This window comes from Mytilus galloprovincialis, chromosome 2 (assembly GCF_965363235.1).
Source record: "Mytilus galloprovincialis chromosome 2, xbMytGall1.hap1.1, whole genome shotgun sequence".
NCBI lineage: Eukaryota > Metazoa > Mollusca > Bivalvia > Mytilida > Mytilidae > Mytilus > Mytilus galloprovincialis.
Window position 1 is genome coordinate 22,666,152 of NC_134839.1, and position 22,789 is coordinate 22,688,940.

The following is a 22,789-nucleotide window of genomic DNA, read 5'->3' on the forward strand; positions in this document are numbered from 1 at the left end:
CAAAAATACTAGTATTGATCACTATTGATTTTTTTGGCTTGAAATTTATTTGATTAGCAATGCTACAACCTTCCAACAGAGTCCAAATGACATGGATTTTATTAATTAAATGTGAAGAAAAGGATGAGATTTAAATATTATTTCACCTTTGTAGACGTTGAGCTTCTAGCTGTCTTGGTGCAATTTGGAAAATGAAAGAAAAAAACCATGGATTGTTGTAGTTGATGTTAAATTAAACAATGATTTATGTCTGTTGACAAGGACGGCTCTTGTTTCTACATTGTCTGTTAGTTTTGGTATTGATCCATGGTATATCTGCCAATTCCGATTAAAATTACAAACTATTTTTCTCTTGCTGTTTGTGACTTCCGCAATGGGAATTAAATCACATAAAACACACAGAGTTACCACATGTTCTTCATTGTGGTAAGACATCGCAAACTTCCCCCTCCCACTTTCCCAAAGAAAAAACGAGAAAAAAATTAAAAGAAATAAGCAAAAAACCGATCTCTGATCGACTAAAAAGGATTCAAATATGAAGGCGAAGCAGAACGTCAAAGTATAAATTCATGAACTAAAATTCTACCGTGGCAAAGGTTTACAAACTACCAACATATTCAAGACTTGTTTCAGGTACACAAAACATTAGTTTTACTAGTCTTATTAAATACAAAACCTCCCTTATGTATGGTCAGAGTTGAAATTTTAAAAGAATCATAAGTACGAAAAAACAGAAAAAGATTACAAAACCAAAGCTATGTCTACGAAAAGGGAAATAGAGAAACAAATTCTGAACCGGAGACAACAAAACAAAATATAGCAATGACAGTGTAACATATAAAACAAAACTATATTTGATAAACATGGACCCCATTAAACTCCAGTGCTAAGCAATGTCCGCTTCTTGCAAGAAACACAAAGGGAATTTTCTGAAACGGGGTAAAAACTCCGACAAAGGACATGGTGTATAGATACAAGAAGATGTGGTATGAGGGACAATGTCGTCTTTTGAGACATGGTCAATCAGTTTGTGATATATATAATTAAATGGAGGATATTCTAAGTCGTAAGACTCCAAAAAAGAATTTGCAATGGCATCAAGCTCTATAGTAACTAACGAGGTGAAATATAGATTCCATACGTAGGTAAGTACTGCTTAGATGTTGTTACATTGAAACGAGAAGTCATTTACATTTTCCCCCTATTCAATAGGGAAATACATCAACTTTAACCAGGAATCTAGAAGCAGAGGAGTCCTTCATTGATAAAAAAGCGATGTGATATTTTTCTTCGGCCTTTGAAATTCATATGATTTTAGCCCATCCAAAATATGATATGTATATCAGGTAACTAAATGTGAAGATCGGTTAAAACATTCCAAACTCGACCGTGTTTGCAAGTGAAAACGAACGGACGGACAGTCAAGTAATAACGTTTCATAAATTTTAGAATTTCATAAAAAGTTACAGAAACAAATTAATCGTTATTGGCATGCGGCACAATCTTGGATGGAAGACTGACATAATCATAAAATTGAAGCTGAGCAGGATGCGGAATGATTGCAGTACTTTTTTTAATCAATTCAACGTGTAATGTCGTGTAAATACATGTAATAAGAATATTATATGACAGAGAAAAATGTTTATTTAGTCTTTTGTTTGATATATTTTCTGTAGCTAAATGGTCAAGACAGTATACAATATATAACCGCCAAATCGAATATGCATACTTAATTATATTCATGATGGTTTTTGTCTTTGAGATGACCCTTCAATTACACCTGTAAACTGTAGGTGTCATTGGTCGGCGTCGAGAGTTGATGAAAAGATCTATTCAGAATCGTACTGATAACAATTTTTATCGTTAACACTTTTCTCAAATCTTTTTTTTTTCTTTTTTTCCTGCATATGTGCAATTTCAGTATTAGATTGCGATCCAGGAAAAAATTGTATTGAGTAAATAGTTTCATTATACAGAAGCAAACACAAAATAAAACACACATCAAGAGAGCCCCATATATATCCAGTCTTCAAAAACATGCATAGGTATATGAACATTATTTTAAATCATCCGAAGTATTACACTAGAAATATTTTTAATAACCCTTCAGAAGTTATGATATGGGCCATCACTGATAAGGTGATTGAAAAGGAAGTCAGTAAATGTAAACGGTAAGTGCTTTCAAATCTCATTTTCTTTATGTTTTTGTTTTTAATATTCAACTAACGATTTATCTGATGATGGGTATGAGTAATGAACTTGTATTGCAAATTGCGAAACCTGGGAAACTGAACAATAGTACATAGAAAGATTAAACGAGATCTTCAGAAATACTGGAGTACAACATATCACATTGACCACCAAAACCCGACATTTTCAAAACAATTCTAAATGGGAAAAAACAAGCAGTTCAACACACTATTCGCAAAAGCCAAAATAAATTAGTAATATCGCACATTGGGGTCGATGTTAAAGATATTATTCATTTGAAATATTAGCTATTTAAATGGCTTTATTTGATACATATACACTATCATGGCTAAAAATAGCTAGGATAAAAATATACTGGAAATTACCTCATCAATTATATGTTTTAAATCTCCTTGATATGAGTGAAGATATTGTAAATTCTCAATTTTCTGCCGTGACATTCAAAGTATATTAAGCTTTTGTACTTTTATCCATTCGGCTGATGATTTATATGTTGATGGGTATTACGGTAGAACTTATATAACTTTGAGAAACATGAAAAACAGAACAAAAATACATAAAACGCCAACAAAATTTGAGAGTACAATAGACTCCACTAACCACCAACACGCGACACATCCGAAAATATTGCAACATTTATGATTCACAAAGTCTAACTTAGTACAATTACATATTTTGGTTGCTATTTAAATGTATTTTCTTGATACATATGCACTATCATGGTAAAAAATAGATATGATAAAAATATATTGGAAATTCCCTCATTTAAATCTCTTTTATTGTAAAGTCTCAATTTTCTTAGAGACTTTACAGCTGCTCAAAATAATAGAATTAAACAAAACTTGAAAATTTTGAACATGGATATATACATATATAAGGTAGTAAAGGGAAAGTACTATTGTGTTTGCTATGCAATGAATTAGATGTATTGTACCATGTTTGATTTTAAAGTAACATGATGGACTATCGTTCAGCCGACACCGATGATAATTCTCACCAAGCTGGAAGGCCACGCTCATGTCAGGATGTTTTCTCAAACATTAAGTTTTTATGGACAGTTATCATTGTATTGCTGATTATTTTAGTGGTAGTAATAAGTGTTTTCACAGGCAAGGTAACTATAAAATAATGAATAGTGAACACTATGTATACCCCCACCTCTTATTTGACGGAATATATTTTAAACGTACAAATTCAAGTCCAATATTTTGATAAGTTGGTCGTATATTACAATGAGACAAATTAAAAACAGTGACTGGGTGAACATCAAATACATTGCTTTAGCTTATCTAGTCTGTTTTCTTCTTATAAAGTCAACATTTAAAATTTCTAAAAGTTCCTAAAACATCTTATAACAATAGGCTAGTTTCAACTGGTTTTACAATCGTGTTCATATTGCAAGTGCGTGTACACAAATTGTATTGTAAATCGCAATGGATATTGTCCACTGTCACCAAAATCTATTTTTTTTACTTAATTCGAGTGGAAAGTTCAACGGTTTTCATTGAACTCTCTTTGAAATTCTTTTTATTTTGAGCGTTTGGACTAAAAACGGGTAGAATAAAGCACTTATCGTACTCTATAACGCAAGGTATATTTTGTTTATCGTTTAAACATCGTATTCTTTTAAGCATAGCATACCAGTTTTTAATTCAGATTAGAAATTAGCTGAATTTAACAGAGGTATCAAATATACAGTCTTATGATCACGTGGCAGTAAATGGGTTTTGTCAAAAATGTTGGTAACATATTATATACATTTTTGACGAATTGCACTTTTTTTAATGTTTTGTTGTATTTCTTATCCTAGATAACCACTATGAATTATGTATAACGTCCACACGAAGTAGGTGATCCTTTTTTATTTTTATTTCATCTTTGATTATTTCGAAACGTCAGCTATAGAGAAGACTGCTATAGCAAAAGAAATGAACACATATCCTATGTAACAGTTTTTTTGTGTATTATCACTTATTTCTATTGTCGTCGTATGACTGAATGACGAAGCAATTATATTTTTGTTAAGTAACCATTAGTCTTTTACAAACATCTATAAACATCATATTCCATATAAATTATAGTCTTAAAGTATGATACTAATATAAAGGTACATGGCCATGGCGTGGAATTACTTCAAGCTAGTATGGCCGAGACCAAACGTTTGGAAACACATCATCAGCAAACACATCATATATGTCAACATTAAAACGGTGTACGTCAGTTGTGAGCTTCGTCTTGAAAAGTGACGTTCAAATTAGACAAGTTAAAAATGACAAAATAAAGTACGAAATAGAAGGGCATTGAGAACCCCTGCTTTGTTTAGTGTTCAATGTATATCTGGTATCTGATTATTTAATAGTGTCCTATTTTGGCTGGTATTTATTAATAAACCATTCATTGATATCTTTTTAGAATGATACTTACAAACAGAAACCAAATGACAATGCATCTAATAGTTTTCAACCTATACGTGACTCTGAAAGGATCACACCACTGAATAATGATCGTAAATATAACTTATAAAATATGAATTCACAGATATATGTTTTTTTTTATTTTCAGACTTAAATATGAATTTACATTGCGTACATTTTATTTAAAGCCCAGTTATTACTCCTGTATTGCCTCAAAAATTGCAGTCCGCAGTTTATAGGTTATATTTTAGTCTAAACAATTTCAATTAGGAAAGTCTACTGATTCTTAAATAATTAACCAAAATATTTAATTCGGAATGTTTAAATTGTTCTGTTTTAACACAAACATTTCAGAAGATACCAAGCTTGAAACGGTGAACGCCAGACGCACTACTAGTCTAACCATTATTATCAGTGACGCTCGAATAAAAAAGATTTAACAATCAAATAAAGTGCGTTAGAGATCTAAAATTCAAAACGTTTTTACCAAATACAGATAAGTAATATTGAAATACTTTTGCTTTCATGCTTTGTGTGTTTGGCTTACCATACTTTTGGTACCGAATGAATTAGAGAAAATGTATCCATGAAAATCAGAACGTATTTTCATATATAAATGTTAAAAAAAATGTAGGAATTTTTTTGCATTTGCAAATCGAAAGAAAAACAGTTGCTTTATAGTATTCTCGTGTAATATAAGAAGTATAGATTATATATATATATATATAAATATCTTCTATTACAGCTTTTTGTCAGTTTCCTTTTCCTTACACAAGCGTACACGTCATGAAATGTTTTCTTCATCACGGAGGAGAATATACTGTAAACTGCGTTTTCGATACACCTGCACAAGTTACAAGAATGTGTGCTACGATTGTTACTAAATACCATTATAAACTTGACTGTGCTTCATCACTTGGCTATAATTGCAATCAAATTTGCTCAGAACATTGCGACTTAGATTGTACAGATGATTGTACCGAATTTTCAATTACGATATCTTTATCTGGTATTCTTGTACTTGAGATTAGTGATAACTGTTTACAAAATGATGGATATATTGAAATATGGAATGCAACGCTTCACAGAATAGGAAAACAGGAAAGGCAAAGCCAGAAGCATAGGGACAGTGAACATAAAGACATAACAAGAAAATAAAGACATGGATATTCACGTTTTGTAATTTATAAATGAAAAATCCCACTGCATTAGGTATGCATGGTATGTGCCTGTTCCTAATCAGGAGCCTGTAATTCAGTGGTTGTCATTTATTTATGCATTTCTCTATCGAGTTCTCTTGAATTTATTTGTATTGTAAACCTGCCAAGGAATGTTGTAATTTTCAAGGTATTTCTAGCTTTTCAATATAAGTGGGGGGTTTGGCTAGACATAAAGCCAGGTTTAACACACTTTTTTCTTAAAATGTCTTGTGCCAAGTCTTTAATATGGTAGTTGTTAAAAAAATAGTTCGTTTCTAAGGATGTTGGCGTTTGTTTTTTGTAGCAATTCAGTGTTTCCGTTGTTCGGTTGTTTTCATCTTATAGCTAATGTGTTTCCTTCAGTTTTGGTGTGTGACCTAGATTTGTTTTAGTTTTTAGTTAGATCAATTTATGACTGTTGACCAGATACACACTACTGTTGAATTCATATGTCGTTTGTTGCTGTGTAACATATTTGTTTTCGTTTACTATTTTGTACATAAATTAGGATGTTAGTTTTCTCAATTGAATAATTTTACATTTGTCAATTCATGGCCTTATTTAGCTGACTATCTGGTGAAGGCTTTGATCATTGTTGAAGGTCGTATGATGACCTATAGTTGTTAATTTCTGTGTCGTTATGTCTTTTGTTGAGAGTTGTCTTATTGACAATCATGCCGCGTCTTCTTACAAACAAACAACAGTGTTAGATACGAAAACAGACATTCAGAAAAAGAAATTATAAGGACAATGTGTCAAAAATTTTAAATCAATTGTAAAGGGAAAAGAGAAAAAATGAAAATACAGATAACAAGACACACTCCCTCATAAGACATGCAGTGAAATCAAGTGGTCCTGAAGGCACAAAATCCAAACTTGCAGTGGGAACTCATCTATGATACCGCAAATATAATTTGGTACGCCAGACGCATGTTTTAAACGGATACTTTAGTCACTTAAGATTAAGTATGAAAAATATAGGCATATTCTTTCGTTTGACATAAACAACTGCATGTTGATGGGTTTTGTGAAGTTTTAAAGGGGTGAGCGAGAAGAAAATTCATGGTTACAACTAAAATGTTAATGGATAAAAACAAGCCTTTTTTTGTTTGTTTGTGGTGTCCTATGTAATATAATACAAAAATGCAGAAACCATAATATTTCCAACAATGTACGATTGTTCCTAGCAACAACATTCAGCACCAAATGACTTTTTATGACTGTAATATAAATGTGTATTAAATTATTGAAAAATCTGTTCAGAATTATGATATGGATAAATTAAGATATGAATTAAGATATGGATAAATTAAGATATGAATTAAGATATGGATAAATTAAGATATGAATTAAGATATGGATAAATTAAGATATGAATAAAGATATGGATAAATTAAGATATGAATTAAGATATGAATTAAGATATGAATTAAGATATGGATAAATTAAGATATGAATTAAGATATGGATGAATTAAGATATGAATTAAGATATGGATAAATTAAGATATGAATTAAGATATAGATAAATATAAATTGTGACACAGTGATGTCTGCTGTACCCCTATTTTGACAATTTTACCTATTATGTCTGTTTTGTTCACGAATCGTCGTAAATATAATGGAATTTGATGCGACTGTCATACAAGCTTTAGCGCCTTAAAACCAGGTTCAATCTACCATTTTCTACATTTGAAAATGCCTTTATCAAGTCAGGAATATTGCAGTTGTTGTCCATTTATTTGATGTGTTTTATCATTTGATTTTGCGATTTGATTAGGGACTTTCCGTTTTGAATTTTCCTCGGAGTTCAGTACTTTTGTGATTGTAGTTTTTATCTTGCTAAATAAAATTACATTTCAAGGAAAAGCTTTATGTTTTACATTTTCAGCAAATATCCAATTTAACAGAATCGAAGCAATGATGATCTGAACAATTCTGAGATGATTGTTTTTATGGATTGTATAGCACACACACACACACACACACACCAGTCATTGGATATTTAATAAATATCAGTCACGTCATTGTTTAAAATAGGTGAATAATGATTGGGATCAATCATAGTTTATCTGCAAAAAATGATTAAACATCATTAATGTCAGCTTAACACAAATTACAGCAGTGTGCTTGGGTCAAGCTATAAAATGGTAAAAAATATTTCATGGAAATTTATGAGTAACTTTCAGTTCGCTTGATTCCTCCCTATCAAATGGGTTTAGACGTATCTGAAGGTCAGGTTAAAATCAAATAAATTGCATGACGAGAACATGCCAATTTACTATAATTTGTTAACTTTGAATATTTCATTTGTTTTTCTGTGTTACTTATTTTGTGGCATTGTACAAGATAATGCATCCGTATTCGGTTAATAAAATTGCTGTATGAAATATCCTAAAAAAGTATAACTATCTATCTTATGTGTAGCATGATATGGTTCCTCATTAACAGACTTTGCAAAAACTGCTGTAATATTTTTTGGGATGCCGGAAAATTTTAGTTAGTGGAGATATTACCTGTCGTTCTGTTATGTTTTAGTTAGTTTTCTATACTACATTTTATTTCATGATCTTATTTTGAGCACGTTCTGTAAATGTCATGATCGAGATTAAAAAAGAGGATGATTGAGGTTTTAACAACTAGTTATGCCCGCAACTTAGAAAGCGATTTGTAGATTATTGGCTTTATTTGAAGAATTTGAGATTAATTGTATATCTGTTTGTAGTTTCTATTCAAATTATCCGTAATAATTATGGATTCGGGACGATATAGAGCTTTACCTATTGCAATAAAAAGCAGTACTTGTTTGTTGTAAGTCACTGTGTGTTGCCCTCTAGGTGTCTGTTGTGGATTTGTCAGGTTAAATGGGTGTCTCATTGAAAATTATTCATATCTTATTCGGACCGATAGTGAATAAAACTTCTTTTTTTTGCAATCCATGCGAGCACGCTACTACGAAACCAATATAGTGATAACATAATGTTTGTGATCAGCAGAAAACATCCTTAACGAAATAAACGTTACATCTGGATGCTATTTTGTTTGTCGTTCATTGACCAGCCTATTGCCTCGCCTACTAGTTCATTTAATGATATATGACAGGCTTAATTTAATGTTGAACTTTAAGTTATCTCTTCAAAATTAACTTTGATCAACGCTGTAAAACATATTCAAAACTAAAGACAAGTTCACAAGTTCACACATAAAATATGGCATTGCCACAATCCCGTCCATCATTCTTCGTTTGTAACATCTAACACATATAATTCGTTTAATTTCTAGTAGAAATGAAGCTTTGCTAGTGCTTCATTAAAAATAATTTAAAAAACTGACAAATACAGTAATCATCGTTGTTTACTGACTGCGAGGAATACTAGCATAATAATATATTATATTAAGTACAAAATACAGAGTCTGAAGGTATTGATGGAAAGTCAGTATATCGATGTGTTTTTTTTTAACAGACAGTTGGTCTATAAGTATATAAAATGTATCAATTTTTAATATCAAATTGATTTCTTGAAAATCCGTTCACAAAATTGTATTTTCAATCCCGTATTTTGATGGAAGTAGAAATGGACATATTTATTCAGTCATATTGATATCATAATAATATGATCCGGTACCTTTATGAAATGTTAGGTTTGAATAATAAGGAAATGTCTTATCAAAATGCTGCAAAGTAAACAAAAACTGACGTTTAAAACATTTAACACAAACCACAATAAGTGTACTGTTCTAGATTTGAATATACCATTTTTCTATTGAAAACCCAACATAATAATAATTAAAAAAAAAACAGTCAACCTTTGATTTCGGATTTTTCATTTCTTATTTTTGGACAACGATCTTTACGATTTTCTTACCCCAGGAGTAGATTACCTTAGCCGTATTTGGCACAACTTTTTGGAATTTTGGGTCCTCAATGCTCTTCAACTTTGTATTTGTTTGGCTTTTTAACTATTTTGATCTGAGCGCCACTGATGAGTCTTATGTAGACGAAACGCGCGTCTGGCGTATAAAATTATAATCCTGGTACTTTTGATAACTATTTAAATGACCCATTTTGATATGGAATTAAACTCGTTGGTTTTATCCGAGTTTATTGCGACCTTTTAGTTTTAAATGAATGTTATAATATAATGAACAACACATAACATATATTTAATTTAATTCTTTCAGATTCTTACAGATTCAAGGTACTGACGTTGTTAAACATCTTCATTTCTTGTTATACTGATTTTTTATTTGTCTTTGTTAGGTATTTGCCTTTACTGTTTAGTCATTTTTTTAGTATTATCGTTTTGTCGTGGCTCGGTACTTATGCATTCCGACGATGTGTTGTTGCATTGGTAACCTTTTGAACAGCGGTATACGACTGTTGCTTTTATTTTTCTTTGTTAGGTATTTGCCTTTACTGTTTAGTCATTTTTTTAGTAATATCTTTTTGTCGTGGCTCGGTACTTATGAATTCCGCCGATTTGTTGTTGAATTGGTAACTTTTCGAACAGCGGTATACTACTGTTGCCTTTATTTGTATTCGTGTCTTTTGTGCTTTGTCTACATGTTATTTGGTTTTTCTTTGTTGACATATTTGTTGGTTTGGATTTTCCTTGAAAACAGGTAATTTTTCAATTTTTACTTTTTCATAGATACAAAGAATGCGAGGAGGAGTTTGGATGTACCTGTAATAATGTTATTACAAACATGATATCACATTCCAATTTTTACATTTATCATGTATTTTAAAAAGTGTTTCGTCGGATTAAAACCTCATAACGTATTTTTTTCCTTTTCTGTTCTACCCGAAAATTTATAAACAATCCATGCCTTTTTTGTTTATTCTTTTCAAGTCAATACGATAATTAGATCTTAAAACATTATCATTATCATGGTATCCATTAATGTTATTTTAATTAGAGACGATTTACCATACAGTTATGATAACGTAGGGTTTTCCACCTTACTGATATTTTGGGATTACATTGTACTGTGTATAACGCCTTAACATCATATAACCTATTGGATATATATGTATTGAATAATATGTTTAATCTGTGAGATGAAATTGACTCTGAGCTAGCAAAGCTTTCAGTCACTATAATTACTCTCAGATCTGTACTTGGATCTTTTGTCTTTATTTCTTATTAGTTTCGTTTTTGTCGTGCCGATATGATAAGTCTAACTGTCTTAATTCATTTTTACACTTTGTACTTATGTTGTACATGTATTCAAATTGAGGAGAAGGTTAAGTGATCCGGGGGATTTAATAAGTTACAACACAATATAGATTTTGCTCCATGTTGAAGGTCGTAAGACATGTAAGCTGGCCTATACATGCAAGGTATAGTGCCCGGCTAGGATCGTTATTTTTCGAGTGTATCAGTCCAATCGTTTTCGAGTGTAGTTCGGTTTTTTTTCGAGTGATAAAATATACGATAAGGTCAATTAACTACTAAATCGTCATCATAATTGTGTTTTACATGAGTACCCATCTTATTTGGAATACTTTACATGTTTTGAGCAACAAAGAAGCACAATGCCCTTGTACTTACCCAACAAAAGTGTTTAATACTGTTCGGGTTTCGTCGAGAGCAACAGTTAATGTGGTACATAACATTACAGGGAGATAACTCTGTCAAAATCAGCTAAACGTTTTAACCACGTTGTATTGTTAGGGAAATATTAAGCTCCTCAATATCAGAATTAGTTTTTGTCAAACTGCTATTAAACCAATCAAATTTTTCTGACCAAGTTGGGTTCAATTTTTTTTAATTTTTTAATTTTTGTCAAAGGGTCAAAGTAAACTTTTTTTGAAAATTTTGTGAAAATTAAACCAAATTTATATTAGTCAAGGTGTTGGGTACTACCTTAAAGCGTTAGGGTTTTGAACAAATGTCTAGGGTTTTTTTTAAAGAAAATTTGAATAAGAAAATAATATTCTTGACCTTAAAAATGACTTTTTCTAGGTTATAACTGTACTTCAGTGAAAGACAAAAGACAATATCATATATTCCCAATAAAGCACCAAAACATATACACTAGTTATACACTGAGAGATCAGAGTGTCTTGATAAGAAACCCAATAGACTGGAGGCCGAAGGGGTTTCTCATCCAGACACACCGTACTAACTTTATACCTACACCTGATGCTAAACCATGTATTTTTTTACATTGAATATTTAATGAAAAATCATGATTAATAAGATTTTTTTAAAATATAACTCAACTAGAAACCTAACTTTGACATCTTCATTCAAGTGAGTAAATATTACAAGAGTCAAAGTTGGCGTTTTGCGTATTCCCGTTAAATCCATGTGCAATTGATATGAATCCATGCGTCTGTATCTCGTCTTGTCAGAAAGGAAGTCTTTTTGCTAACACTTTGTTAATATTCTTTCGGAAAAAGGTACTCACACTCGAAAAAACCCAATCGAATCACTTGAAAAACTAAAATTATAGCCGACACTATACCTACCGTGTTATACATGGGTTGTTTTCAGCGCATATTAGACTTTGTAAGATAGATGTCTAAAAAGCCATCGTACCGAACTTTTGTATTTTTTCTTCTCAATAGAGGGGTAAATTCATTAAAAAATCTCCCATTGACGTTAATGGTGATCTATGTATGGAATTAAATTCATACCTGATTTACTTTAGAAATTGGAAACTTTCATCTAACATTCATGAAAGTACAAATGTAGCCCTATCTTTTGCACTAATAAAAACATAGGGTCATGCGGCATTTTTGGGCATTCACATGGCCTTGTTTACAAACAATGTAGATTCGCACTAAATTCCTATACTGACCCCATTACTTTTCAACCCTGTAGGAAAAAAATTTAGTACATTCAGCATTTATTTTTTATTTATTTTTTTCAACTCTAGTTTTGATCCATCTGCCAAAAAATATTTATTACAAACATTATCAACCAATCAGAAGAGCATATGCCTTCAGTGTTATACAGAAAGCTCTCCCCTAAATGGGCGGTCCCTGATGACGTATATTTATTTACTAAATTTACCCCTATAAGGGACTTTTTTACTTCTTTTCCCACTTTGTTTGTAATAAACATGTAAGGTATCCAATTTTCAAGTTCCAGTTTCAATACAACATTCATAAATGCTGAATTTGTAAAGATAGAGCAAAATTTATACTACAGCCCATACTGCGGCCAATGTATATTTGGTATATATTTTTTTATATGGTTTTATATACATTATGAGGAGAAATATGTGCAAATTGTGATGTAAATGGGGAGAATATTCATGCCTTTCATTGATATCATAGCTCATAAGTGTAATTTCTATTGTTTCTTTCAATCTGCACACAAAAACTGATTTTTACCATATACACTATGCCCCCTCTCACAGTACACTCAGTGCATCCTGGATAGCCGCAGCTAAGATAGAAATTTGTGTAAAAAACAACTTTAAACCGTTCCAAAATCCTTCCATTACATTAAAATTTACAGGAAATGAGTTTGTTGATTATTGTCTGGCCTTGGACAAGTACAGTGAAAGAGTTCATATTTTCCTATAAGGGACTTTTTTACTTCTTTTCCCACTTTTTTTGTAATAAACATGTAAGGTATCCAATTTTCAAGTTCCAGTTTCAATACAACATTCATAAATGCTGAATTTGTAAAGATAGGGCAAAATTTATACTACAGCCCATACTGCGGCCAATGTATATTTGGTATATAAAGTTGCACATTGACTGTTATTAAAAGAATGGTGTAAAATACTATGTTTAATAAATATGAATTGTTTTCTGTGTTTGCTTTGACCAGTATAGCAAGTACACCTAGATACTAAAGACTTGGTGTACTCTTAGCTTAATTTTTCCTTATATGGCAGTTTTTGATTAAATACTCTGAAAAGACCACAAAAAGACTTTTCAAAGGCTTTTTTAAGCAGTTTCATACCAAATAAAACAACAATTATATTTCATTATACTAAATCTGTGTTTTAATTACTTGTAAAGTTCACAAAATATCATTGACAATCACTCTGCAGAAATTCCTGTTACCCCAACATCAGGATGGATTCTTCCTCAAAACTAGACAGCCAGAACTGAAGTAGAAAAAAGTGCCAAATATGAATAAATAAGACTAAGTATAACCAAACTTTGCATTTGGAAGATTAAAGTAACAATTTGGAATATTTGTATTTAACATAAAAATCCAAATACAAACATTTCAACACTAGTTTCCTAGATGAAGGACATGTAATCATGAAAAGTTGTCTAGTATAGTTTTTAAATAAAGAAACGCAATGTGTTATGTAAAAATAAATGAATACCTTCATGCGGTCAGATTATTCGAGTGTTAAAATACTAGAAAAGTGCTTATTTACCACTTGTTCTACAACTTAACATGGGGAACACAGCTAAAAAAAATCACTATGTCAAAGGGAGGTAATCCATTTTTTTATATGGTTTTATATACATTATGAGGAGAAATATGTGCAAAATGTGATGTAAATGGGGAGAATATTCATGCCTTTCATTGATATCATAGCTCATAAGTGTAATTTCTATTGTTTCTTTCAATCTGCACACAAAAACTGATTGTTACCATATATACTATGCCTCCTCTCACAGTACACTCAGTGCATCCTGGATAGCCGCAGCTAAGATAGAAATTTGTGTAAAAAACAACTTCAAATGGTTCCAAAATCCTTCCATTACATTAAAATTTACAGGAAATGAGTTTGTTGATTATTGTGTGGCCTTGGACAAGTACAGTGAAAGAGTTCATATTTTCCTATAGGGGTAAATTCAGTAAAAAATCTCCCATTGACGTTAATGGTAATCTATGTATGGAATTAAATTCATACCTGATTTACTTTAGAAATTGGAAACTTTCATATAACATTCATGAAAGTACAAATGTAGCCCTATCTTTTGCACTAATAAAAACATAGGGTCATGCGGCATTTTTGGGCATTCACATGGCCTTGTTTACAAACAATGTAGATTCGCACTAAATTCCTATACTGACCCCCATTACTTTTCAACCCTGTAGGAAAAAAATTTAGTACATTCAGTATTTATCTCTTTTTTTTTTCAACTCTAGTTTTGATCCATCTGCCAAAAAATATTTATTACAAACATTATCAACCAATCAGAAGAGCATATGACTTCAGTGTTATACAGAAATCTCTTCCCTAAATAGGCGGTCCCTGATGACGTATATTTATTTACTGAATTTACCCCTATAAGGGACTTTTTTACTTCTTTTCCCACTTTTTTTGTAATAAACATGTAAGGTATCCAATTTTCAAGTTCCAGTTTCAATACAACATTCATAAATGCTGAATTTGTAAAGATAGATAAAATTTATACTACAGCCCATACTGCGGCCAATGTATATTTGGTATATAAAGTTGCACATTGACTGTTATTAAAAGAATGGTGTAAAATACTATGTTTAATAAATATGAATTGTTTTCTGTGTTTGCTTTGACCAGTATAGCAAGTACACCTAGAAACTAAAGACTTGGTGTACTCTTAGTTTAATTTTTCCTTATATGGCAGTTTTTGATTAAATACTCTGAAAAGACCACCAAAGAAATTTCAAAGGCTTTTTTAAGCAGTTTCATACCAAATAAAACAACAATTATGTTTCATTATACTAAATCTGTGTTTTAATTACTTGTAAAGTTCACAAAATATCATTGACAATCACTCTGCAGAAATTCCTGTTACCCCAACATCAGGATGGATTCTTCCTCAAAACTAGACAGCCAGAACTGAAGTAAAAAAAAGTGCCAAATATGAATAAATAAGACTAAGTATAACCAAACTTTGCATTTGGAAGATTAAAGTAACAATTTGGAATATTTGTATTTAACATAAAAATCCAAATACAAACATTTCAACACTAGTTTCCTAACTGAAGGACATGTAATCATGAAAAGTTGTCTAGTATAGTTTTTAAATAAAGAAACGCAATGTGTTATGTAAAAATAAATGAATACCTTCATGCGGTCAGATTATTCGAGTGTTAAAATACTAGAAAAGTGCTTATTTACCACTTGTTCTACAACTTAACACGGGGAACACAGCTAAAAAAAATCACTATGTCAAAGGCAGGTAATCCATTTTTTTATATGGTTTTTCTGTCGTCAGACACTCAAATCAATAAATGTGTTCGTAGATAGTGGATGTTTTTGTGTTCTGTTAAATTGTTCCTTTTAAAATTGTTAAACGATGATGACTGATGTACCCATATTTTGACTATTTTATTTATCACTGGGGTAAAGCTGATGACCGTAACTGCATTCACGGTCATCCCAAGATGTGGGATGAAAAAATAGGTCAGTTTCTGTATTGTCTGTTAAAGTGTTTCTATATCATTTTCTTTACAAATCATACATTGAAACGATGTAAATTTATAAAAGAATCACTTGGAAATCACTAATTACTTCTGAGAAATGTGCATGAAACGGGAAATTCGATTTGAAAAAATCGTTAAGATGACCGTAAATCATAATCAAAATATTTTCAAGATGACCGTAACATAAAACAAGGATGACCGTAATTGGTAAAAAGATGACCGTAAATCACAATCGAGATGACCGTAACAGAATCAGCGATTCATAACAAGGCTGACCGTAACTGCTATTAAGATGACCGTAATTTGTAAATGATGACCGTAACTTTTAAAGGATGACCCTCAATTCTAAGAAATATCCGTAATTATATAACTATCTTTTTGTATCAAATGATGATTGCCAAAAGACATGCAAATGAACAGGAAGGGAAAACATGCCACAAAAGCGCGATAAAATGACACCTTACAAGCATAATAAAAAAAAATGGGGTGCACAGCCTTCAACTGCTCGACAAAAGATTTTTGTTTGTTTCTGGGATTCCTTTTAATGACATATAATAAATACACATTTTTAAAAAATGCCAAAAAAATTGCATGTACACCCATTGATATTATATAGTCTTTCATTTTGTCGTGCAAATAAAATAACAGAAATATTTTGAAAATATCATTCGAATAAACGAGTGGAGGTGAGCTCCAGCAAAGTAGATCCTTAAAATAGTATTGTACGAAAAGCGTATCACAAGGCGGAACGTTGTTAATTTGTATATATACAGAAATGTTATTCATACAGTCAGGATTCTACTTCTTCAAAATTATCTCCCCATTACGCCAGTTCATGCTCACAATCGTAGAAATGGAAGCCATTGTAGGGATGACGCTCTGCCAATTTTGCTCTTGAAAACTGATAAATTTATCCACATAGCACCATTACGATCGATCGTTAAAAGACAAATGTATCTACTAGCTAATGAGCATTAGTTAATGATCTTGTCTGCATTGATTCAACTTAAAAATATTGTCTGTTCGGATGTCAGATGGAATTTTTGAAAATTCTTAAGCATTTAAAAAAATTCTAATTAAATATTTCGTGGAAGGGCAGACTAAACATTTTCAGTGGTTGAAGATTATAAACCCTAATTATCACACACAAGAAAATCATATTTTTTCGAAGATATCCATTTTCATCATCCAAATTAAAAGACTGTCGTCACTTTTCGTACTGTCATTTTTTTACGTTATAAAGTCAACCTGTAGCTTTGATATATAATAATGATAAAATCTGAAGCGAGATGCTATATAAAATACTCTTGCTTTGTACGTTTTAAAGACAAAATATACACCCCAAACATGCCTTAACATAAAAAGGTGCACTCGATTTTTCTCTTTTCGATACAATCGTTACCTGTTTTGGGGAATTTTTTCTTGATTCACATAATGGAAGGGCAGACACGAAAATTTCTGAACTAAAAGATTGATATGTTCTCCGTCCGTGATAAAAAAAAAAATCGAAGGTTATGCATTTTCTACATCCAACTTTAGATACTATATATAAAAAAGAAGATGTGGTATTATTGCCAATGAGACAACTATCCAGAAAAGACCAAAATGACACAAACATTAACAACTATAGGAAACCGTAAATCAAAGCCCATACCGCATAGTCAGCTATAAAAGGCCCCGATAAGAACCATGTCGTCGACTTGATATCTTATTGTTTTGCATTACTATGTAATAGATACATTGAAAACTTATGCAAATGGTGTTTTTAAAATAAGAAAATTGTCGTTTTATTTGTTTCTATTAACTTTTTAAAATTTTGTTACTATTTCAAACATTACAGTTAACATTTATCGCTTTCTCGATAAACACAGAGCTTCGATTCTTTTGTTCTATTTCAAAAGTGTTTCCGCCAGCATATATCAAGACAAATTAAGATTTTAATATGCTTCCTCTGGAACCATATACATGGGCTCGATTACCAAATATTCGTATGTATTATTAATGTTTTTAATGCTCCATTTATTGGCATTATGTTTTTCTGGTCTGTGCGTACGTTCGTCCATTCGTCTGTTTGTTTGTCCGTTTGTCCAGCTTCAAGTTAAAAAAAAATGAAACTTAGTACACATTTTCCCTATGGTATGATCTTTTTAATTCTAAAGCCAAATTACAGTTTTATCCCATTTTCATAGTCCACTAAACATAGAAAATGATAGTGTAGATGGGGCATCCGTGTACTAGGGACACATTCATGTTTCTTCAAATTTTAATATCAATAAATATTTCATTGTTTACGAGAAATATGAAATTTACTATCATTGTTATAAATCCTAAATATGGCCAATTATATTATAGTTCAAAACAAGAGGCTGTCACAACGACAGCAAACAGGATTTATTAATATTTATTTGTGTCCTGGCAATATCACAAGAACCATTACTGATGAATGGTGAAAGTGAAAATCGTCAATATCAAATTTGACCTCAATTTTGTCATCAGTATCAACATCTTAAAATTTGAAAAGCTTAGATTGAATGGTTCATGAGTAAATGTAACAACGTGAATGGAAACGCCATTTCACAATCTTTCAAGAACCATAACACCTGAACGGTAAAAGTCAAAATCGTCATTATTGAACTTGACCTCCATTTTGTCATCAGTAACAACATATTAAAATTTGGGAAGCTTTGGTAGAACATTTCATGCGTAAATGCACGGACACGACTGGAAACTCCATTTTTCAATCTTTCAAGAACCATAACTCCTGAACGATAAAAGTCAAAATCGCCATTATTGAACTTGGCCTTTATTTAGTTGTTAGTAACATTTTATTAAAATTTTAAAAGCTTTGGTTGAACGGTTCATGAGTTAATGCACGGACAACATTTGATTGCCGCCCGAACGCCCGCCCGCCGTACATCCCAAAATCAATAACCGACATTTTTGTCACAAAAATCCGGTTAAAAAGAAATTTATGAAACATATTTATATCCGCTAACCGAGCCCTTATTGAGATCGACAAACTCAACAAAAAAGCTTTGAATACAATACGGATATTTCATAGAATTGATGGTCATCCTATAAAAGTTATGGTCGTCCTATATAAATTACAGTCAGTTTTTACAAATTACGGTCATCCTTTACAAGTTACGGTCATCTTTTTACCAATTACGGTCATCCTTGTTTTATGTTACGGTCATCTTGAAAATATTTTGATTATGATTTACGGTCATCTTAACGATTTTTTCAAATCGAATTTCCCGTTTCATGCACATTTCTCGGAAGTAATTAGTGATTTTCGAGTGATTCTTTTATAAATTTACATCGTTTCAATGTAAGATTTGTAAAGAAAATGATATAGAAACACTTTAACAGACAATACAGAAACTGACCTAATTTTTCATCCGACATCTTGGGATGACCGTGAATGCAGTTACGGTCATCAGCTTTACCCCAGTGATTTATTGTGTCTGTTTATTTAACGCATCAATGTAAAAATATCGGAAATTGATGAGACTGTCATTAAAGTGAGAGGGTTAGCGCTATAGAACCAGGTTTAATCCACCATTTTCTACATTTGAAAATGCCTGTACCAAGTCAGGAATATGACAGTTCTTGTCCATTCGTTTTTGATGCGTTTTGTTATTTGATTTTGCCATGTGATTATGGACTTTCCCAATTGATCTTCCTCAAGTTCAGTATTTTTGTGATTTTACTTTTTATATACATTATGAGGAGAAATATGTGCAAAATGTGATGTAAATGGGGAGAATATTCATGCCTTTCATTGATATCATAGCTCATAAGTGTAATTTCTATTGTTTCTTTCAATCTGCACACAAAAACTGATTTTTACCATGTACACTATGCCTCCTCTCACAGTACACTCAGTACATCCTGGATAGCCGCAGCTAAGATAGAAATTTGTGTAAAAAACAACTTCAAACGGTTCCAAAATCTTTCCATTACATTAAAATTTACAGGAAATGAGTTTGTTGATTATTGTGTGGCCTTGGACAAGTACAGTGAAAGAGTTCATATTTTCCTATAGGGGTAAATTCAGTAAAAAATCTCCCATTGACGTTAATGGTAATCTATGTATGGAATTAAATTCATACCTGATTTACTTTAGAAATTGGAAACTTTCATATAACATTCATGAAAGTACAAATGTAGCCCTATCTTTTGCACTAATAAAAACATAGGGTCATGCGTCATTTTTGGGCATTCACGTGGCCTTGTTTACAAACAATGTAGATTCGCACTAAATTCCTATACTGACCCCCATTACTTTTCAACCCTGTAGGAAAAACATTTAGTACATTCAGCATTTTTTTTTTTTTTTCAACTCTAGTTTTGATCCATCTGCCAAAAAATATTTATTACAAACATTATCAACCAATCAGAAGAGCATATGACTTCAGTGTTATACAGAAAGCTCTCCCCTAAATGGGCGGTCCCTGATGACGTATATTTATTTACTGAATTTACCCCTATAAGGGACTTTTTTACTTCTTTTCCCACTTTATTTGTAATAAACATGTAAGGTATCCAATTTTCAAGTTCCAGTTTCAATACAACATTCATAAATGCTGAATTTGTAAAGATAGAGCAAAATTTATACTACAGCCCATACTGCGGCCAATGTATATTTGGTATATAAAGTTGCACATTGACTGTTATTAAAAGAATGGTGTAAAATACTATGTTTAATAAATATGAATTGTTTTCTGTGTTTGCTTTGACCAGTATAGCAAGTACACCTAGATACTAAAGACTTGGTGTACTCTTAGTTTAATTTTTCCTTATATGGCAGTTTTTGATTAAATACTCTGAAAAGACCACAAAAAGACTTTTCAAAGGCTTTTTTAAGCAGTTTCATACCAAATAAAACAACAATTATGTTTCATTATACTAAATCCGTGTTTTAAGGTGGTATGGGAGTCTAAAATAAAAATGATAGAATTTGTTCATACTTTGCCAAAATGTAGTATCTATTGATATATGTTGAAAAATGTTATAAAAATGATAGGTCACCGCGCATTTTCTCAAGCTACAGGGCGTGACAAAATGACAAATTTTGTATGGATTATACAGGAAAAAACACAATTTTGTGATTAGAAACTAAACAAAATGATAGAATTGTTAAATACTTAAGGAAAAGATAGCTTGCAGACAATGCTTTGAGAATATCAAAAGAAAAGATAGGGTCACCGTACGTTTTTTCCGCCTAAAATACAAAATAGGAAAATTCTATGTAGAATCCTTCAGAAAATGCACTGTTTTAGAGTTACCTCCCCTTAAAATGCCAATTTAGTTTATTTTTAAAAACAACCAAAAATAATCATCATTTGCAAAAATATCAATATTTATAAGTTATATTCTTATGAATTAGTTCTTTTAAATAAAAATTCACATTAAATATCTGCATTCCTGCATCAAATTTTGCTAACTTGATAAAAAATCTGGACCTTTGGTTCTCTGTTTTTTACAATCCAAGATGGAGGAAGACACCCATACCACCTTAATTACTTGTAAAGTTCACAAAATATCATTGACAATCACTCTGCAGAAATTCCTGTTACCCCAACATCAGGATGGATTCTTCCTCAAAACTAGACAGCCAGAACTGAAGTAGAAAAAAGTGCCAAATATGAATAAATAAGACTAAGTATAACCAAACTTTGCATTTGGAAGATTAAAGTAACAATTTGGAATATTTGTATTTAACATAAAAATCCAAATACAAACATTTCAACACTAGTTTCCTAGATGAAGGACATGTAATCATGAAAAGTTGTCTAGTATAGTTTTTAAATAAAGAAACGCAATGTGTTATGTAAAAAAAAATGAATACCTTCATGCGGTTAGATTATTCGAGTGTTAAAATACTAGAAAAGTGCTTATTTACCACTTGTTCTACAACTTAACATGGGGAACACAGTTAAAAAAAATCACTATGTCAAAGGGAGGTAATCCATTTTTTTATATGGTTTTATATACATTATGAGGAGAAATATATGCAAAATAAAGGCAACAGTAGTATACCGCTGTTCAAAACTCATAAATCCATGGACAAAAAACAAAATCGGGATAACAAACTAAAACCGAGGGAAACGCATTAATATAAGAGGAGAACAACGACATAACACTAAAATGTAACACACATAGACAAAATCCCACGAGAATAACAAATATAACATATATATATAACATCAAAACCAAATACATGAATTTGGGATAGACAAGTACCGTGACACGTCTTATCGCAATGTGAATTTACACTCAAAAATAAGAGAAAACAAACGACACAACGTTATAATGTAATACACACAGAAACGAACTATAATATAACAATGACCATATTCCTGACTTGGTACAGGGCATTTTTAAAGGAAAAAATGGTGGGTTGAACCTGGTTTTGTGGCATGCCAAACCTCGCACTTTTATGGCCATATGAAATATAACATCAAAATGACAACACAGGACTACAATATAAATAAATTGGAGAACACAATTGACAAAGAATCACACGAACAACAGCCAACAAAAGGCAACAAGTTCAAAATTTTTATACGCCAGAAGTGTATTTTGTCCACACAAGACCTATGTGTGACGCACAGATA

General features: G+C 31.4%; 3 long non-coding RNA genes across 4 annotated transcripts; 2 read left to right on the top strand and 1 right to left on the bottom strand.

The window, feature by feature from the left end:
* The first annotated feature begins 3,102 nt into the window (after positions 1-3,102).
* Positions 3,103-7,080, top strand: LOC143063158 (uncharacterized). The gene is made up of 3 exons (XR_012974951.1): positions 3,103-3,325; positions 4,624-4,717; positions 5,371-7,080. It is a non-coding gene; the product is annotated as an uncharacterized LOC143063158 (long non-coding RNA).
* Positions 7,081-12,523: 5,443 nt separating this feature from the next.
* On the bottom strand, positions 12,524-21,846 carry LOC143063160 (uncharacterized). Of its 2 annotated transcripts, XR_012974954.1 has the most exons (4): positions 21,696-21,846; positions 15,483-15,579; positions 13,372-13,899; positions 12,524-12,860 (listed from the first exon to the last, which is right to left on the bottom strand). It is a non-coding gene; the product is annotated as an uncharacterized LOC143063160 (long non-coding RNA). The 2 variants fall into 2 exon arrangements; XR_012974953.1 differs by lacking the exon at positions 12,524-12,860 and having other exon boundaries at positions 13,149-13,899.
* Positions 14,680-20,998, top strand: LOC143063161 (uncharacterized). Its single transcript, XR_012974955.1, has 2 exons — positions 14,680-14,864; positions 20,483-20,998. It is a non-coding gene; the product is annotated as an uncharacterized LOC143063161 (long non-coding RNA).
* Positions 21,847-22,789: the final 943 nt, after the last annotated feature.